This window comes from Lissotriton vulgaris, chromosome 5 (assembly GCF_964263255.1).
Source record: "Lissotriton vulgaris chromosome 5, aLisVul1.2, whole genome shotgun sequence".
Taxonomy (NCBI): domain Eukaryota; kingdom Metazoa; phylum Chordata; class Amphibia; order Caudata; family Salamandridae; genus Lissotriton; species Lissotriton vulgaris.
This window is the reverse complement of record NC_141693.1, coordinates 706,219,173-706,238,840: the sequence shown is the minus strand read 5'-3', so window position 1 is coordinate 706,238,840 and position 19,668 is coordinate 706,219,173. Positions and strand designations below refer to the sequence as shown.

General features: G+C 49.1%; 1 protein-coding gene and 1 pseudogene across 1 annotated transcript in view; both read left to right on the top strand.

Moving 5' to 3' along the window:
* Positions 1–14,530, top strand: part of LOC147711418 (uncharacterized) — a 70,655-nt pseudogene extending 56,125 nt beyond the window's left edge.
* Positions 1–19,668, top strand: part of LOC147711417 (polycystin-2-like protein 1) — a 3,079,390-nt gene that overhangs the window by 1,530,109 nt on the left and 1,529,613 nt on the right.

The window sequence follows — 19,668 nt, the reverse complement described above, 5'->3', positions numbered from 1 at the left end:
GGCCTACCAGGGGCTGCAGCATATCTTTTGCCACCCCTGGCTGGCCATCCAATCTGACTCAACTGGCTGATCACTCAGCTGGGGCAAGGTGGTGTAATCACCCCTTGCTTAGATTTAGTATTCCTATGTCTAAACCTATATGTGGACACATATACACCTATAAGTCACTCCTATGGCATGCCTTAACAATCCTGGAGGCAGAGTGCTTGGTTTATTGTGAGATGGTGCTCTAGCATGAGCTGAGCCTTTCTGCAGCTTTCGGAACCATGTCCTTTAGCTGGTCTGGGATATTGCCATACCATATACTCTTAAATGCATTATAATCCTCGCGGTTACCTGCTAACTTTGGTTTGGCTTTTTCAAAACATGTCGTGTAAGGTGTCATACGCTTTGGAATACTACCCCCTCACCAGTCCTGGCAACGGGGGTAGCATTCCACCCTTCTAGAGGGAGAAGACATGTTACTTTCCTTAAACGCGGTTAAATCTAACCAGAGCCTCAGCATCACAAAATGGATGGTGCTGCCACAGACACGCGTCTGGCCTCCTTCTGCTGACTGAAACTCCGGCAGGGGAAGCTTGGACAAAAGCTTTCCTGTCACAGGGAGGTGTTACACCATCCCAGACAGGAGATAGTGGATTGGGGCAGGGAGGGCTGAATGAAACTAGACCCTGCCTGGGGCACACAAGGTGTCCCATGCAAAGTCCAGTTCAAACCGGTGCTGGGGCACTCCATCCCCAGCTCTGGCACGAAACTGGACAAAAGGGAAAGGGGTGTAACCACCCCCTTCCTGGGTCCCACCCATAGGAGGGATCTTGCAGGTGATCCAGCCCCTTGATTTGGAATAAAGGTAGGAGCTGTGCCATGGCACATCAGATCATCCTGACTGAAACTTTTAAACAAAACTCTGGCCCCTTCGACATCCTACTCGACGTAGAAGACTGAAGAATCTCCCTTGTGGTAAAGCAGTGGCCACCCTGTGCAAGCAGGCACCATCAGCGCTCAAAGGTTTTCTTTGCCGTTGCTCCCGCTGGAGCTCGAATGACAGAGACCGACAAGACCTGGATTTCCAGACTTCCAACAGCCCGATCCACAGTCCTAGCAACGCTGAAACCCGTGGATGCGACGTGAGACGTGGGACCGGCCATCTTGGATAGCCAGCGAAGTGCTTCTTGTGCAGCTCCAGAGACACCCTCGAGGCTGTGCTTTGGGGATTGAGAAGCCCTAGCCCCGAGCAGCCTATGCACCGAAGATCACCTCTCCACACTCACGAGTGCTGCATGGGGCCCTTTTGCACTTTTCCTGCTCGACGCATTGTCCGGTCACTTGCCCGCTGGCTAGTGGCCTCTGAGACAATGATCCTTCAACTTTGAACTGCTGCTCTGGTTGCTCCAGACTGGCCCTATCTCCCATGAAAAGGAGCCACGATCTGACCTTCCCGGTCCGATCCAGAAGCCATCTTTGAGTCCTGCGTGGGTTGCATTTGCTAAGGCTTGGTAACTCCGATTCGAGAACTGACACCGCCGACAGCAAGAGCCTTTGTGGGACAGCGCGTGTCCACCAGCTGGTCATCCTCGATCCTTCCTGGTCCACGTGGCAGCGGAGACAAACTACTCAACAGCACCTGATCGCAACCCAACATTGCCTGGTTCTGCCTGGTTCCATCCTGGTCACTGGCTAGTGACCTAGACTTTTTCCCCTCTGCTTTCAGGTACTCTACATCTACGATCCACCCTTGGATCCAACCCGACTCTTCTCTCCTGGCCGCCTGCAGCATCTTTTCCTCCAGGCTCCATAGAACTCCACCAAGAAACCCGACGCACTTTGGCACCTATGCACCCACTTCCTGTGGGTGAGGTAACAAGGGTACTCCGGTGCCCCTGTAGTGATTTACATCCCTAGTGTCCTAGTTTCAAGTGGCTAAGTTCTAGTCCAGACGGAAGTGTCCTAAACCTATAACTTTCTGATTTTTACGCACCATTGACTTGTATGGTAAACGCGGTAGCCTATAGACACTGCACCCGCATCCTGTGGGCCTCCAATGTCCTAGTTACAACAACAAAGGGTAGCACGGAGTCAGAAACGAACTAAGTAAAACCCTAAGTGGTGCCTCAGAAACACAAAGGACATAAACTAATAATGTAAAAGGAACAACCATGGGACCACTGAACTCTTTGGGAGAAAATTCCCATCAGTCACCATCCGATTCCGCCCTTCATCATCTGGGAACCATCACCCTCAGAGACAAAGGTATGGGACTCACAGTGGACCGGTCAGTTGTTAAAGAACCTAATCTCGCCTGTTGAGTCCTAAGAGAGGGAAAACTCAAAAAAAGGGGGTGGTTTGGTGACTGAAAGCAGTGCTAGAACTAGTGAGGTGCAGTGTGCAAGGGTGAAATATGGAATATAAAATTAGGTAGGGAAGTGAGGAGGAATTATTTATTAAAGAATCACTTCACTCCTAAAGTAAAAACGTGAGTGCGTAGTGGTGTAAACAAATAACCACTGATGGAACAAAAAGGTCGACATGTTTCTGCAGACTGACAAGATCAACAAAGTATCCAGCTGCTTCTTCAGGACCAAAACGCTACTGCTTTAAAGACACACACGAATGTAAAAAGAACTAAACAGATATCACCTGGGATCCAGTGATTCTATCCTTCTCCTGGCTATGTTGTTCAATGCCAAGAATGATTAAACGTGAGGCACACAGCAAGGGAGAAACAAAGTACAAAGAAAGATTATTAGAGACAAAGTACTGTGTTGAAAAACGTTTCGTCTAACACAATTCACTGTCATATATCAGGAAAGAACCAAAAGTGTTCCAACCAGTCCTGACAATATATGGTCACATACTCATAGTTGCTCACTTACCAATTAGGCAGGAGAGAAAAATCCCACCTCACCTGGCCTACAGCGCAGGTAAAACAGGGCACCGCTCTGAAAAAGTAGCGAAAAAGATATATGAGAAAGGAAACTGAGCAAACCCACGGTGTCACGATACTCCAGCAACACCTTAAGACCACAAAACATTGTTAAGAATATAGTATAGAGAGTACACCAGCATCACTGGTTGTCAACGTGCCGAAAAAGATTTAAATAATTATTCGCGCTCATAGTATGGATTGTGGTCGAGCGCTGACATACTCTCAAGCGTGCTACCCATCTTAGTAATATAATGGCGTTAAGGGGAGGAACAGAATACGCCTAGGTATCAGTCATGCAGCGGAGCGTAAAGCAACTCAGCCTGGCTCGTGTTTAGCGAAGGTTAGTAATAGCAGCTACGGCGGTAGTCCGCCCGACACAGAGACAGGATCAGGACGCCTACCTGTCCGTCGGTACCCCGGGCGTCCCTCTGGGCTGTCGTGAGAGGTACCGACGAGGCGCCTGAACCGTCCTTATATTTCCGCTTTCTCCCTCAGTCGCGGGACGCGACCGTGTGACGTCACGGCCACGCGCCACGCGCAATGCTTCATGGGAATTGAAGTTTTTTTGGGGAGGAAAAAAGCTAAATAAACGTTAGGTAGAATGTATATCACTAAACTGCATTAATACTAATGAGAGCATGAGAAGATGAAAAAGAACCCCCAAGGGGTGCGGACGAAAGGAATTCGTCATCATTAGTGTATGAGAGCAAAACTTTCCGAGTGATGTTAATAGAAAATATTTTTAAGCTTGTTACCTACTATAGGGGATGTCTCAAGGTCTGTGATCTCAGAGACCATGACCAAAGGATGCCAACCACGATACCCATACACATCATAACAGCTTTCCTTCACCAGAAAAACAAATTTAAATTTACGGACAGACATCATTTCAGTGCCGTCCATGGAATTTCCTCATTAAGGCCCTCTTTGTCAGATCTGAGTTTAAAAACCCATCTTTGTTCCTTTTTGAATAAGAACCCACTAATGTCAGTGATATGAGATGGAATTACAGGCTGTTCTATCACTGTCCATTTGAGCTCTATTGGTGAGTGGCCAGCTTCTATATAGTGAGCAGTCAGCCTTGTAGCCTGTTTATTACATCTAATTGAACTCCTATGTTCGGATATTCTTGTCTTAATCTTGCGTGTAGTCATGCCCACATACCGTTTATTACAGGGGCAAGTGATCAAATAAATGACATTCTGGCTATTACAGTTTGTAAAACGTCGCTGTTCCCAGGGGCGACCTGTGCCAATGTCAATTTGTGTTGATTTGGTAGTTAGAGGGCACGCTACACAATTCCCACAAGGGTGGTGCCCTGTGACTGCTGGCATATCCCATAGGGTTCGAACTGCTCGTGGACAAATCTGTTTTGGTCTGGTATGGACCAACTGATCTTTAATATTGCGTCCACGTTTGAATGCAAAAAGAGGGGGAGGCAAAGTGGTTGTATCACTACCAGTATTTAAAATTGCCCAGTGCTTCTTCACAATCTTTTGAATTTGATTGGACTTTGTGCTGAAAGTATTCACACAAGTTATCCTGTTGGATGTTGGCTTGGGCGGTAGCAGTTCAAGTAAACCCTCCCTGTTAATATTTGAGGCACGTTTTTTGGAAGCTCTCACCAATTTAGTCGGATATTTCTTATCAAGCAACTGTTTCTCCGGGAGTGTTCTTCGAAGGCAGCCTTGGTTGAACAATTGCGTTGAATACGGAGGAATTGTCCGTAAGGCAGATTGTTAACAAGTGCCCTTGGGTGAAAACTCTCGTAATTCAACAGTGAATTTCTGGCTATTGGTTTGCGATATATTTCTGTGTGCACACCAATAGGGGTAGCCGTGATCAGCAAGGCAAGGAAAGATAACCGATTTCTGTTGTATTCCATGGTGAATTTGAGGAAAGGATTCCTCACGTTGAGCCACTCATGGAATTTTATAAGGTCATCCACTGAACCATGCCACACCACCAAGATGTCGTCAATGTATTGTTTCCAAAGACGCACGTTTTCAAGGAAAGGATTAATCACATTGAGCACATGGTGTTGTTCAAAACTGTGCACGTACAGATTAGCGAGACTAGGAGCAAAAACGCTGCCCATACTAGTCCCGCTAATCTGTACGTACACAGCATCCTCAAACATGAAGAAGTTCTCTGTCATGGCTATGGTAGCTAGAGTCATAATCAGTCTCACAGGTGTTATAGAATTGAGATCCTGAGTGTCAAGTAGAGTCTCTATAACCTCCAAAGTTTCAGTTTGTGGTATGGAGGTGTAGAGACTCTCTACATCAAATGAGACCAACAGGTCCTGTTCTGCGTCAAAAGTTACTTCTGGAAGCATTCTCAGTACTGCTTTAGTATCTTTCAGATAAGTTGGCATTTTGTGTACCAGTGGTTGCAAAAACAGTCCACGAAGGTGGAGAGCGGTTCCAACAAGGAACCTATGCCCGATATTATGGGGCGCCCCGGTGGTGGTCTCTGGGGTTTATGTACCTTAGGCAGTACATAGAAGTAAGGCATCACTGGATTCCCTGTACATAGAAATTGCGCCTCTCTTGTCGTATTCCAGCCCTCTGCCAGAGCTTCTTCAACAATGGTCCCAATAATGGTCGTCAATCTGGGAGTAGGGTCTGTGGCCAATTTGCGATAGAACTTTTTGTCGCTCAATTGCCGAAGACATTCTTGGCGATAAGTCTCAGTGTCTAAAAGGACCGTGGCACCCCCTTTGTCTGCTGGCTTAATTGTAATAGATGGATTGTTCGCTAAGCCATTGAGAGCTGCTTGCTCTATTTTGCTGAGGTTGATGAAAGGTTTGTGATGCTGTTGTAGAAGCATTTGTAGATCGTGATTCACAGCCTCTTCGAATGCCGTGACTTTTGCTGGTAGGCCTATGGTAGTCGGATTGAATTTCGACGGATTCCTCAAGCCTGTATTGTCATCAGGAGTTCCTCCAATGTTCTCGTGTGTCTTTTTGTCGGCAAAGAGAAAGTGCAGTCTGATTTTTCTAAAGAACCTGTTCATTTCGATATTAGTCAAGAAAGGATCAGTGGTATTTGTGGAAACGAAACCGAGACCCTTGTTGAGTACTTGTTCTTCGATTTCATTTAGGGTGTGGGAACTCAGATTAATTACGAGGGAGGTCCCGCTGAGGTCCCCGGTGTTTCTTGGGAGATCCTCTTCCCACTCCTCAAATCCATTGTCTGGGGAGGTAAGTTCCACTGCACCTGACCCTGTTGTTGGGGTCTGCGTCGGCCCCTCGGTCTCCCGTGGCCATAGCCTAAAAAAGGCTGCTGTGGGTAATCAGGATAGAAATTCTGAGGGCCAAAGGGACCTCCCGGGGGTGGGTAGATAGGGGTGCCCCATGGTGAAGGTTGCCACCATGGAGGTGGGACTGGTGGACCATAGTTAGAATTTTGCCCTCTCCAATTCCTTCTATTGTATCCTCTACCTCTCTTGTTGGTGTTATTGTTGGTGGAGTTGGAGGTGTCAGAGTCGCCTGACTCTGAGTCAAAACTAGATGTACCGTAGGTCGAACCTACTTTCCTGCCCTTTTTATTGAAAGTCACAGGTGTATAGTTTTCATGAGTATATGGATAGACCTTATCCATAGCGAATTTTTCCAGGTCTTTCTTACATTTCTCGAGTTTAGTGAACAGGATGGAGTCTTTAAACTCCTTGTTGGCTTTATTGCTCTCTTCTTGGTGTTTTGCAAACGTCTTTGTTGTGAGGGTTGTTTTAATTTGACCCTCCAGGAGCTGAATCTCTATTAGAATTTTATCAGCCGCTTTCTTTGCTGTTTTTATTATAAGCACGAGCCAGTCCCTCGTGCACTTCCAAGCAATAAGGGACCAGTCGCGCAGGAAATCCTTATCATCAAGAAACAAGCGTGGGGTATTGGTGACAATAAGTCCGCTCGGGGCACCATTTCCCCGCAGATATTCTGCCATACAGATTCCGTGAGTACAAATCCGTGACTGGCTTTTTTTCAAAATCAGAATCTTAGCCCACCCATCTTCGCTTGTGATAGGGGCTGGTGGTAACATGTCAAGGACACTTCGGTTATCAGTTAGGATAGACTGGATTTCTAGTTCATCAAATGCCAAGCCAGTGATGGTAGCCATTTTATATGCGGTTTCGTGGTCCACAAGTTATACTAGAACAGTAGACACACACAGTTCTAACACAGCGCCCTTCTCATAAATACAAGATCAATATATAACCTTGAAATTAAAAAGACCCACAGCTCAGCAGCTGCACAGGAACAGTCAATAAACTAGGGGGAAGAGGGTCTACAGGGATAGTTTAATGACCCCAGAATGCTACTATCCCTAGGAACAGTTACAACAACAAAGGGTAGCACGGAGTCAGAAACGAACTAAGTAAAACCCTAAGTGGTGCCTCAGAAACACAAAGGACATGAACTAATAATGTAAAAGGAACAACCATGGGACCACTGAACTCTTTGGGAGAAAATTCCCATCAGTCACCATCCGATTCCGCCCTTCATCATCTGGGAACCATCACCCTCAGAGACAAAGGTATGGGACTCACAGTGGACCGGTCAGTTGTTAAAGAACCTAATCTCGCCTGTTGAGTCCTAAGAGAGGGAAAACTCAAAAAAAGGGGGTGGTTTGGTGACTGAAAGCAGTGCTAGAACTAGTGAGGTGCAGTGTGCAAGGGTGAAATATGGAATATAAAATTAGGTAGGGAAGTGAGGAGGAATTATTTATTAAAGAATCACTTCACTCCTAAAGTAAAAACGTGAGTGCGTAGTGGTCTAAACAAATAACCACTGATGGAACAAAAAGGTCGACATGTTTCTGCAGACTGACAAGATCAACAAAGTATCCAGCTGCTTCTTCAGGACCAAAACGCTACTGCTTTAAAGACACACACGAATGTAAAAAGAACTAAACAGATATCACCTGGGATCCAGTGATTCTATCCATCTCCTGGCTATGTTGTTCAATGCCAAGAATGATTAAACGTGAGGCACACAGCAAGGGAGAAACAAAGTACAAAGAAAGATTATTAGAGACAAAGTACTGTGTTGAAAAACGTTTCGTCTAACACAATTCACTGTCATATATCAGGAAAGAACCAAAAGTGTTCCAACCAGTCCTGACAATATATGGTCACATACTCATAGTTGCTCACTTACCAATTAGGCAGGAGAGAAAAATACCACCTCACCTGGCATACAGCGCAGGTAAAACAGGGCACCGCTCTGAAAAAGTCGCGAAAAAGATATATGAGAAAGGAAACTGAGCAAACCCACGGTGTCACGATACTCCAGCAACACCTTAAGACCACAAAACATTGTTAAGAATATAGTATAGAGAGTACACCGGCATCACTGGTTGTCAACGTGCCGAAAAAGATTTAAATAATTATTTGCGCTCATAGTATGGATTGTGGTCGAGCGCTGACATACTCTCAAGCGTGCTACCCATCTTAGTAATATAATGGCGTTAAGAGGAGGAACAGAATACGCCTAGGTACCAGTCATGCAGCGGAGCGTAAAGCAACTCAGCCTGGCTCGTGTTTAGCGAAGGTTAGTAATAGCAGCTACGGCGGTAGTCCGCCCGACACAGAGACAGGATCAGGACGCCTACCTGTCCGTCGGTACCCCGGGCGTAAGCATGGGCGGAAAATCCGTTTCGCTCGCGGATTTTGCGGATTTTCGGGAAATTCGCAATCCGCGAGATTCGCGAATCTCCCGCAAAATCCACAAATCCGCGAGCAGCGGATTTTGCTCGCACTGCTCGCACTGTTTGCGTGAGTTCGCGGCTTCCCAGTACAACTTCGCGCCCCGTGAATAAGTGCTAAATTGCAGAAATACGATCTTAGCAAAACTGAAACTACTTACCAGGTTCAAAAGTTCAGGCTCATCATTAGTAGCCATTTCCTGTAGTGCTTTCTGAGGGGCCCCTCCAGAGTTCAGTTGCCAGTTGCAACTATTATGTGACCCTGCTCTGAACCTCAGAATAGTTACACATATGCCACAAAGGTCCTGAATTACAGCTAAGGGAGACAAGCAGGAGCCAGGCTGGAAGTTAAAATCCATTAATCAGCCCCTAATTCATTATTGTCAGTTGGGGCAGGGCAGGTGTTGTAACTAATTTTGCAACAATGAAAGCACTTAGCAAGTGCAAAAGATCACTAATCAGGGCGCACTAAGGAAGCAGGTGCCAGCTAAAAAAATATTCTGTGACACATTAATCAGCCCCAAATTAATTCAGGTCACTTGAGGCAGGGAAGGTGTGCTTTGCTTTGCCGAAAATAATGTACACTGGACAACCAGAGGGTGTGGTGATGAAACAGAGGGTGGCATGGGTGGGCCAGAGGGTGGCATGAGTAGTCAGAGAGTGGCAGTGGTGACAGAGAGTGGCAGTGATGAAGAAGAGTGTCCCAAACAGGCTGGACACGTAGAAACAACAAGTTCGCAAAACTTGCGACCCGACAGGTAAGTTCGCAAATTGCGAAATTGTAAAAACCCTCGCGAACTGGCAGAAACACGGGCGAACACAAAAAAAAAAAATCCGCAAATTCGCGGGAATTCGCGGATTTTGCGGATTGCGAGTTCGCAAATCCGCAAAATTCGCGAACGCGAGATTCGCAAAATTCGCCCATGCTTACCCGGGCGTCCCTCTGGGCTGTCGTGGGAGGTACCGACGAGGCGCCTGAACCGTCCTTATATTTCCGCTTTCTCCCTCAGTCGCGGGACGCGACCGTGTGATGTCACGGCCGCGCGCCACGCGCAATGCTTCATGGGAATTGAAGTTTTTTTGGGGAAGAAAAAAGTGAGATTAGCATGCTTGATGGCTTGGGAGGAGTGCACCTGGTCCCTGATGGGCCTGGACTTTCCCCAGACAATGCTGGCTCCACCCCGTGTAGTGCGACTGATGGCCCTAGCCCTGCCAGTGAATAGAGAGGGTGGTTGAGGTAAATAGAGTACTTCAAAACCAGCTGCGACTGGTTTTCCCCCACCCTGCACCCTGAGACAAAGGGGTTTTTCTATATAAGAAGGGGCTGTGTCCCCATACAATTTGTCCTTGGTTCTTTGGTTTTCTTCCAGGATCCTTGCCAGAGGGGGCTGTTGCTGCTGCTGGGGCCAAGAGGACCGCCACTCGGCTGTCTCCCTGCCTGGAGACCCAGTGTGCTGGCTCTGGCCCTGCCTTGCCCCTCTGCCTGCCTCCAGACCCTGCTGGAGCTTTGCTGTGCCTGGAGGCACCCTGATTTTGATTTAAAGCGCTAGGCGCACTTTTATTTCCTTGAAGCGCTGAGCGCGCTTCTCCTGTGCTCTCAGAGCGCTTGGGAGTGCTTTATCCACATTACCGGTGCCCACCCGGCATCAGAGCCGATTTGCCGATTTTTGGGCGAGCGAGTAGCCACCTCGCTTTATCTTTTAATTTGAGAGCCGGTGCCACCCGGCATTGCCCCGTGTTATTTTATTTATTTTCGAGCCGGTGCCCACCCGGCATTGACCAGGAGATCACCGCCGCAGCCCAGGAGTGTGTGTTGCCCCTGCCGGGCCGCCGCGCTGCCTGCAGCGACCCGGAAGTCCCGCCTCCTGACCCCCAGGGCCCCGCTGCCATTGGCGGCCCCGGCGGAAGTCAGGCGGCGTACAGGAGAGACAGGTCCAGGCGGGAGCGCGAGAGGAGCAGCCGGCTCCCGTGTCTGCAAGGCTCCCCGTGTGGAGAGGAGCCCCGCGCTGCTGCTGCTGAGGAGGCTCCCCGTCGGAAGAGGAGCCCCGCCCGCCACAAGACACCCGGTGAGTGCCGAGGAGGGAGAGGGGCCACGGGACACATTGCCGGTGTCCGCCCCTCCCCCGTAGCGTGATCTCGCATGCACTGCTGCGTGGAGCCTCGATAGGCTCCTGGGGGCATTACTTGTTTTTGAGTCCCCCGTGAGGGACTCCAACGACCCGGGGCACATTTGTTCTTGAGCCCTAGAGGCTCAGCCCGCATTGGTTCTTGTGAGCCCCGAGAGGCTCAGGGCACTTTCCGTTATCGAGCCCGGCGAGGCTCATTGCCCACAGTTAATCCACGAGCCCAGCGAGGCTCAACGCCCACATCGTATTTAGAGCCCTGAGAGAGGCTCTGGGGCATTTTGATTATTTTGAGAGCACTGAAGCTCTACATTGCACATTTGTTCAGCGAGCCCTGAAAGGCTGTAGGGGGACACAGGCAGCTAGTTGGTTGTAGCCCCGAGGCTCCCACGCTGTGTCTCCCCACCTTGTCTTGAGCCCTCCTGGCTCCAACGTTGCCCTAACTTGTCCTGCATCAGTTGCCCAGCACTTTGTGGGCAACTGCTACGTTTAGGTTTGTGTGCCGTGCTGCCTGCGCAGCTTCCCTGACACTGAGACTCAGGGCATTGTGAGTGTTGTGCTATGTGCACCCCGCGCATTGTGATTTCTTTATATGTGATTCTTGCGCAAAATGTTCTAATCTGCACCTCTGTGTTTATTACCTCATGTGCAATCGTTGATGTCCCACTTTATGTTTATCCCCTCTGCTAAGAGTGACCTGCATAGAGGATTGTTGATGTCCCATTTTATGTTTATACACTTTGCTAAGAGTGACCTGCATAGAGGATTGTTGATGTCCCATTTTATGTTTAGGTTTCCTTCCCTTTGCTAAAAGTGAATTGCTTAGGTGTTGGTATTCCTTCCTTAGGTCCTGCTGATAAGGTCCTAGTTACCTGCGTGATTTTCTTACAGTGTTTTAGGGTTGCGTAGGAGGTCTTTACTCTGTTCCAGTGATTACTGGATGTGTGTTGCATTTACAATTTTGGTACTAATCATTCAATGTTTATGTCCTAAGTGTGTACCTACCAGTATTATTTTCCAACAAGTGCCTACCCCTGACAGTGGTCCATGTGGCCCTGTCCTGTACATAATTCCCCTTGTAAATTCTGCCTGTGCCTCTGGCACATTGTAAAGTTTGTGTGTTATCTAATGTATTTTGTTTATTATAATACAAAGGCTATTTTTATATATATCCTTGTGTGGAGTTTTCCTTTGTGGTGGGCCTTGGGTGTTGTCGCTGGGGTGCGTGCGCAAATACTTAACTCATACCGCCTCCAAGTTTAGCCCAGACTGCTCGCGCCACGTTACCTAGAGGGTGAGCGGGGGTTACCTTGGTGTGTGACTCCCTTGCCCTGACCTTTAGAAATGGCTATCCCTGACTGACCTCGACGCGAGTCTTGGCCAGCCAGGGTCCCGTTTCTAACATTGGCGGCAAGCGGTGAGGATAAGGATTTGTGTTTGCGCTGTACCACAGTGGCGACAGGCCACACTTCAAAGCTCTGCATTTTTTAGATAACCACATTTTGGGGATTATTGTTTTTTAGGTGAAGATCAGTTTTGCTTCTCCTGAAAGGTGGCATTTTGTATTTTGTCCAGTACCTTGTTCCCCGCCCTGCTCCCAGAGTTTGGTACCTGTGTCGCTAGTGGTCAGGTTGAGAGAATCAGGGGTGGGCGAAACTGCCTTACCAGTCCGAGGGGAGGGTTGTGTGTGAATGAGTGTGTGTTACGCTGGACAGTGGAGTGCAAGTTCTCTGATAGGAACCTTGCTGAATTTTGTTGATTGTAATCTCCTGTTTAGCTCAGACCCCCAGGTTCCCTGTGTCAAACTTTTCCTGAGAAAGTCCGCCAAAATGGAGCCAGTTTTTGATCTCTGTAGTCTGTTTAGGTACAGTAGATTAGAGCTGGTCAGATTCTGCGAAAAGGGAGGCATAGAGGTGAGTGAGTAGGATACTCAGTCCCAGCTTAGGGACAGCCTGATCCAATGGCAAAAGGATCAGTGGGATCTCGAGCACAGTGAGAGAGATAGGGCCCGGGCCGCACGCCATGAGGGTGGTGAGTCTATGGGGAGCCCTGAAGATTCTGTTGATGAATGTGAGTTGGATGGTGATGACAGTGGATGGATGTCAGCAGAGAGTGAGGACCCCATAGATAGGGAGTCCCTGGCTGGGTCCAGTGTCAGTACCAGCGCCCCATCCCTTTCCCTGTCCCCAGAGGAGTGGTTGGATAGGAAGGAAGAGAGGGAGTATCAGCTAGCGATGGAACGGCTCAGGTTGGAGCATGCCAAGCTAGAGGCTGAGAGGGCCTTGTTCAGGGAGAAGGTAGCCCTAGAGAATAGGTTATCCCCTGAGTGCATTTGTAATTGTCTGGATTCCCCAGGGAGGGTGGAGTCCAGTGGTGGCAGCTTTTTAAGTGTTAGTGTAGACAGTCCCACTCCCAGTTCCCCGAGTATGGTTCCTGTTTCCCCAGAGGAGGAGAATAGGTTGAGGTTTAGGAACCTTAGGAAACTGTCTCACCAGTCCTGGGAGGACTTTGTGGATGAATGTCAAGGTGCACTGTCTGAGTGGCTAGAGGTTCACATGGGAACTGAGTTTGCCAAGCTTTTTGATCTGGTTCTAAGGGAGCAGGTGCTCCATAGTTGCTTGCCAGAGTTGCGCCAACACCTGTTGGAATTTGGGTTGACTGATCCAGACACCCTGGCAGAAGAAGCAGAGCGCTGGGAAGGTGCAAGAGGTTCCTTAGCATCGCTAGTGAGTGATTCCAACAATAGTGGGTCAGGTTTTCTCCAACCCAGCGTGGTGGAGGAGGGTGAGAGTAGCCCAGCTAGGTCCCAGTATAGTGAGGAGGGTGTAGGGGCTTGCTGTCTGTCTCAGTGGAGCGGAAGAGAGTCTGAGACCGAGAGTCCCCAGATGCCCGAAGCCATGCCTCAGAGCCTGGATGGTTTCTTTAGGGAACACCAGGGTGGGGACCTATGCTTACCTGTTAGTCCACTTGAGGGAGATCTCCTAGTGTGTGGAGCACCTGGAGCATCTGTGAGCGGAGCTTCTATAGTTGTAGAGTCTGGCGGTACTGCTCCAGGAGGGAGAGTACAGAAGTCCAGTGAAAGGAGCGATTGGGGGATAGGATGCGAGTCCCCAGAAGTCCTGGAGTGCCAGGCAGTGGTTCCACCAAAGGTTTTAGACCGGAGGTTGGAGGTCCAGGTTCAGGGTTTGCCTGACCTGAAGGGTGGGAGCACTGTAATCAGTGTCCTGACCAGTTCTTTCTCCAGAGGTACCGCCCCGGTTGGGAGGGAGCAGGACTCTGGAAGGGGGTGCAGAGGGTGGGAAAGCCCACCTCTGACCCCGGTACCACCTGAGGGGGTAAACCCTAGGTTGGGAGAGTGGTGTTTAGAGGGTACCCCTCGCAGGAGGCGGAGGAACCCTAGGAGAAGAGGTAAGGGGAGGAGAGCCTTCCCTGAGACTCCTGGTCCACCTAAGGTTGTAGACCCTAGGCTGGAGAACTAGTGGCAGACTAGCCCTGTCTTGCAAACAGGAAGAGTGGAGCATGGCTGTTATGTGCCAGGGGTTACTACCCCCCACTTGGTGAGTTGGCAGGAACCAGTGGCACCTGGGCGGCCTAGGGCCTGGTCCTGACCGAGGGCAGCTGGAGAGTACCAGTGGGGTAACCCAGTGAGTCCCTACCATAGTTTTAGAAAGAACCCCAGGGGTTCACAGTGGCGTAAAACAGGAGGGTGTCCCTGCAGTTGCGGGCCCGCGTCCGTGTTTTATCGCCCCAAGCAGGGAAGTCCATCACGGTGGTGATTGGTCTGCCCTGCGTTTTGGCTGGAAGGGGGTTGTGTTGGACTTGGCCCTTAAGGCAGGTTTACCCCTAATCTTTTTGCTCTAGATCTGTGATATGCGTGGATGATTTTCTGGTCTGTGCGCACTTTTTCTCTGTGTCCCAGAGTAAAGTGCGTGCATGTAGTTAGGCTGGCCTGCTCTCCCATAGGGATGCATGGGGAATGTCTGTGTCCCTAGTAGTTCCTGATGTGTGGGGAGTGCATGCTCGAATTTGGTATGTGCGAGTTCGTGAGAATGAATGCTTCGCAATGGTGTATGTGGTATGTGTGTGTCATGTGTAGAAATGCCATTTCTAGGACTTGGCATATTACTGGAAAATATGCCTGCAGTGTGATTGGCTGGAGCTGGCTGGTGAGCCTGGCTCCAGGAAGGCTGGATGGGTCTGCCCTGTGGTGAGTGAGATTAGCATGCTTGATGGCTTGGGAGGAGTGCACCTGGTCCCTGATGGGCCTGGACTTTCCCCAGACAATGCTGGCTCCACCCCCTGTAGTGCGACTGATGGCCCTAGCCCTGCCAGTGAATAGAGAGGGTGGTTGAGGTAAATAGAGTACTTCAAAACCAGCTGCGAATGGTTTTCCCCCACCCTGCACCCTGAGACAAAGGGGTTTTTCTGTATAAGAAGGGGCTGTGTCCCCATACAATTTGTCCTTGGTTCTTTGGTTTTCTTCCAGGATCCTTGCCAGAGGGGGCTGTTGCTGCTGCTGGGGCCAAGAGGACCGCCACTTGGCTGTCTCCCTGCCTGGAAACCCAGTGTGCTGGCTCTGGCCCTGCCTTGCCCCTCTGCCTGCCTCCAGACCCTGCTGGAGCTTTGCTGTGCCTGGAGGCACCCTGATTTTGATTTAGAGCGCTAGGCGCGCTTTTATTTCCTTGAAGCGCTGAGCGCGCTTCTCCTGTGCTCTCAGAGCGCTTGGGAGTGCTTTATCGACATTACCGGTGCCCACCCGGCATCAGAGCCGATTTGCCGATTTTTGGGCGAGCGAGTGCCCACCTCGCTTTATCTTTTAATTTGAGAGCCGGTGCCACCCGACATTGCCCCGTGTTATTTTATTTATTTTCGAGCCGGTGCCCACCCGGCATTGCCCAGGAGATCACCGCCGCAGCCCAGGAGTGTGTGTTGCCCCTGCCGGGCCGCCGCGCTGCCTGCAGCGACCCGGAAGTCCCACCTCCTGACCCCCACCGCGCTGCCATTGGCGGCCCCGGCGGAAGTCAGGCGGCGTACAGGAGAGACAGGTCCAGGCGGGAGCGCGAGAGGAGCAGCCGGCTCCCGTGTCCGCAAGGCTCCCCGTGTGGAGAGGAGCCCCGCGCTGCTGCTGCTGAGGAGGCTCCCCGTCGGAAGAGGAGGCCCGCTCGCCACAAGACACCCGGTGAGTGCCGAGGAGGGAGAGGGGCCACGGGACACATTGCCGGTGTCCGCCCCTCCCCCGTAGCGCGATCTCACGCGCACTGCTGCGTGGAGCCTCGATAGGCTCCTGGGGACATTACTTGTTTTTGAGTCCCCCGTGAGGGACTCCAACGACCCGGGGCACATTTGTTCTTGAGCCCTAGAGGCTCAGCCCGCATTGGTTCTTGTGAGCCCCGAGAGGCTCAGGGCACTTTCCGTTATCGAGCCCGGCGAGGCTCATTGCCCACAGTTAATCCACGAGCCCAGCGAGGCTCAACGCCCACATCGTATTTAGAGCCCTGAGAGAGGCTCTGGGGCATTTTGATTATTTTGAGAGCACTGAAGCTCTACATTGCACATTTGTTCAGCGAGCCCTGAAAGGCTCTAGGGGGACACAGGCAGCTAGTTGGTTGTAGCCCCGAGGCTCCCACGCTGTGTCTCCCCACCTTGTCTTGAGCCCTCCTGGCTCCAACGTTGCCCTAACTTGTCCTGCATCAGTTGCCCAGCACTTTGTGGGCAACTGCTACGTTTAGGTTTGTGTGCTGTGCTGCCTGCGCAGCTTCGCTGACACTGAGACTCAGGGCATTCCGCTCCTTTCGAGTCCAGTTGGCCTGAGGGACATTGTGAGTGTTGTGCTATGTGCACCCCGCGCATTGTGATTTCTTTATAAGTGATTCTTGCGCAAAATGTTCTAATCTGCACCTCTGTGTTTATTACCTCATGTGCAATCGTTGATGCCCCACTTTATGTTTATCCCCTCTGCTAAGAGTGACCTGCATAGAGGATTGTTGATGTCCCATTTTATGTTTATACACTTTGCTAAGAGTGACCTGCATAGAGGATTGTTGATGTCCCATTTTATGTTTAGGTTTCCTTCCCTTTGCTAAAAGTGAATTGCTTAGGTGTTGGTATTCCTTTCTTAGGTCCTGCTGATAAGGTCCTAGTTACCTGCGTGATTTCCTACAGTGTTTTAGGGTTGCGTAGGAGGTCTTTACTCTGTTCCAGTGATTACTGGATGTGTGTTGCATTTACAATTTTGGTGCTAATCATTCAATGTTTATGTCCTAAGTGTGTACCTACCAGTATTATTTTCCAACAAGTGCCTACCCCTGACAGTGGTCCATGTGGCCCTGTCCTGTACATAATTCCCCTTGTAAATTCTGCCCGTGCCTCTGGCACATTGTAAAGTTTGTGTGTTATCTAATGTATTTTGTTTATTATAATACAAAGGCTATTTTTATATATATCCTTGTGTGGAGTTTTCCTTTGTGGTGGGCCTTGGGTGTAGTCGCTGGGGTGCGTGCGCAAATACTTAACTCATACCGCCTCCAAGATTAGCCCAGACTGCTCGCGCCACGTTACCTAGAGGGTGAGCGGGGGTTACCTTGGTGTGTGACTCCCTTGCCCTGACCTTTAGAAATGGCGATCCCTGACTGACCTCAACGCGAGTCTTGGCCAGCCAGGGTCCCGTTTCTAACACTCCGTATTCAACGCAATTGTTCAACCAAGGCTGCCTTCGAAGAACACTCCCGGGCTTTGGAGAAACAGTTGCTTGATAAGAAATATCCGACTAAATTGGTGAGAGCTTCCAAAAAACGTGCCTCAAATAATAACAGGGAGGGTTTACTTGAACTGCTACCGCCCAAGCCAACATCCAACAGGATAACTTGTGTGAATACTTTCAGCACAAAGTCCAATCAAATTCAAAAGATTGTGAAGAAGCACTGGGCAATTTTAAATACTGGTAGTGATACAACCACTTTGCCTCCCCCTCTTTTTGCATTCAAACGTGGACGCAATATTAAAGATCAGTTGGTCCATACCAGACCAAAACAGATTTGTCCACGAGCAGTTGGAACCCTATGGGATATGCCAGCAGTCACAGGGCACCACCCTTGTGGGAATTGTGTAGCGTGCCCTCTAACTACCAAATCAACACAAATTGACATTGGCACAGGTCGCCCCTGGGAACAGCGACGTTTTACAAACTGTAATAGCCAGAATGTTATTTATTTGATCACTTGCCCCTGTAATAAACGGTATGTGGGCATGACTACACGCAAGATTAAGACAAGAATATCCGAACATAGGAGTTCAATTAGATGTAATAAACAGGCTACAAGGCTGACTGCTCACTATATAGAAGCTGGCCACTCACCAATAGAACTCAAATGGACAGTGATAGAACAGCCTGTAATTCCATCTCATATCACTGACATTAGTGGGTTCTTATTCAAAAAGGAACAAAGATTGGTTTTTAAACTCAGATCTGACTAAGAGGGCCTTAATGAGGAAATTCCATGGACGGCACTGAAATGATGTCTGTCCGTAAATTTAAATTTGTTTTTCTGGTGAAGGAAAGCTGTTATGATGTGTATGGGTATCGTGGTTGGCATCCTTTGGTCATGGTCTCTGAGATCACAGACCTTGAGACATCCCCTATAGTAGGTAACAAGCTTAAAAATATTTTCTATTAACATCACTCGGAAAGTTTTGCTCTCATACACTAATGATGACGAATTCCTTTCGTCCGCACCCGTTGGGGGTTCTTTTTCATCTTCTCATGCTCTCATTAGTATTAATGCAGTTTAGTGATATACATTCTACCTAACGTTTATTTAGCTTTTTTCCTCCCCAAAAAAACTTCAATTCCCATGAAGCATTGCGCGTGGCGCGCAGCCGTGACGTCACACGGTCGCGTCCCGCGACTGAGGGAGAAAGCGGAAATATAAGGACGGTTCAGGCGCCTCGTCAGTACCTCCCACGACAGCCCAGAGGGACGCCCGGGGTACCGACGGACAGGTAGGCGTCCTGATCCTGTCTCTGTGTCGGGTGGACTACCGCCATAGCTGCTATTACTAACCTTCGCTAAACACGAGCCAGGCTGAGTTGCTTTACGCTCCGCTGCCTGACTGGTACCTAGGCGTATTCTGTTCCTCCCCTTAACGCCATTATATTACTAAGATGGGTAGCATGCTTGAGAGTATGTCAGTGCTCGACCACAATCCATACTATGAGCGCGAATAATTATTTAAATCTTTTTCGGCACGTTGACAACCAGTGATGCCGGTGTACTCTCTATACTATATTCTTAACAATGTTTTGTGGTCTTAAGGTGTTGCTGGAGTATCGTGACACCGTGGGTTTGCTCAGTTTCCTTTCTCATATATCTTTTTCGCTACTTTTTCAGAGCGGTGCCCTGTTTTACCTGCGCTGTATGCCAGGTGAGGTGGGATTTTTCTCTCCTGCCTAATTGGTAAGTGAGCAACTATGAGTATGTGACCATATATTGTCAGGACTGGTTGGAACACTTTTGGTTCTTTCCTGATATATGACAGTGAATTGTGCTAGACGAAACGTTTTTCAACACAGTACTTTGTCTCTAATAATCTTTCTTTGTACTTTGTTTCTCCCTTACTGTGTGCCTCACGTTTAATCATTCTTGGCATTGAACAACATAGCCAAGAGAAGGATAGAATCACTGGATCCCAGGTGATATCTGTTTAGTTCTTTTTACATTCTTGTGTGTCTTTAAAGCAGTAGCGTTTTGGTCCTGAAGAAGCAGCTGGATACTTTGTTGATCTTGTCAGTCTGCAGAAACATGTCGACCTTTTTGTTCCATCAGTGGTTATTTGTTTAGACCACTACGCACTCACGTTTTTACTTTAGGAGTGAAGTGATTCTTTAATAAATAATTCCTCCTCACTTCCCTACCTAA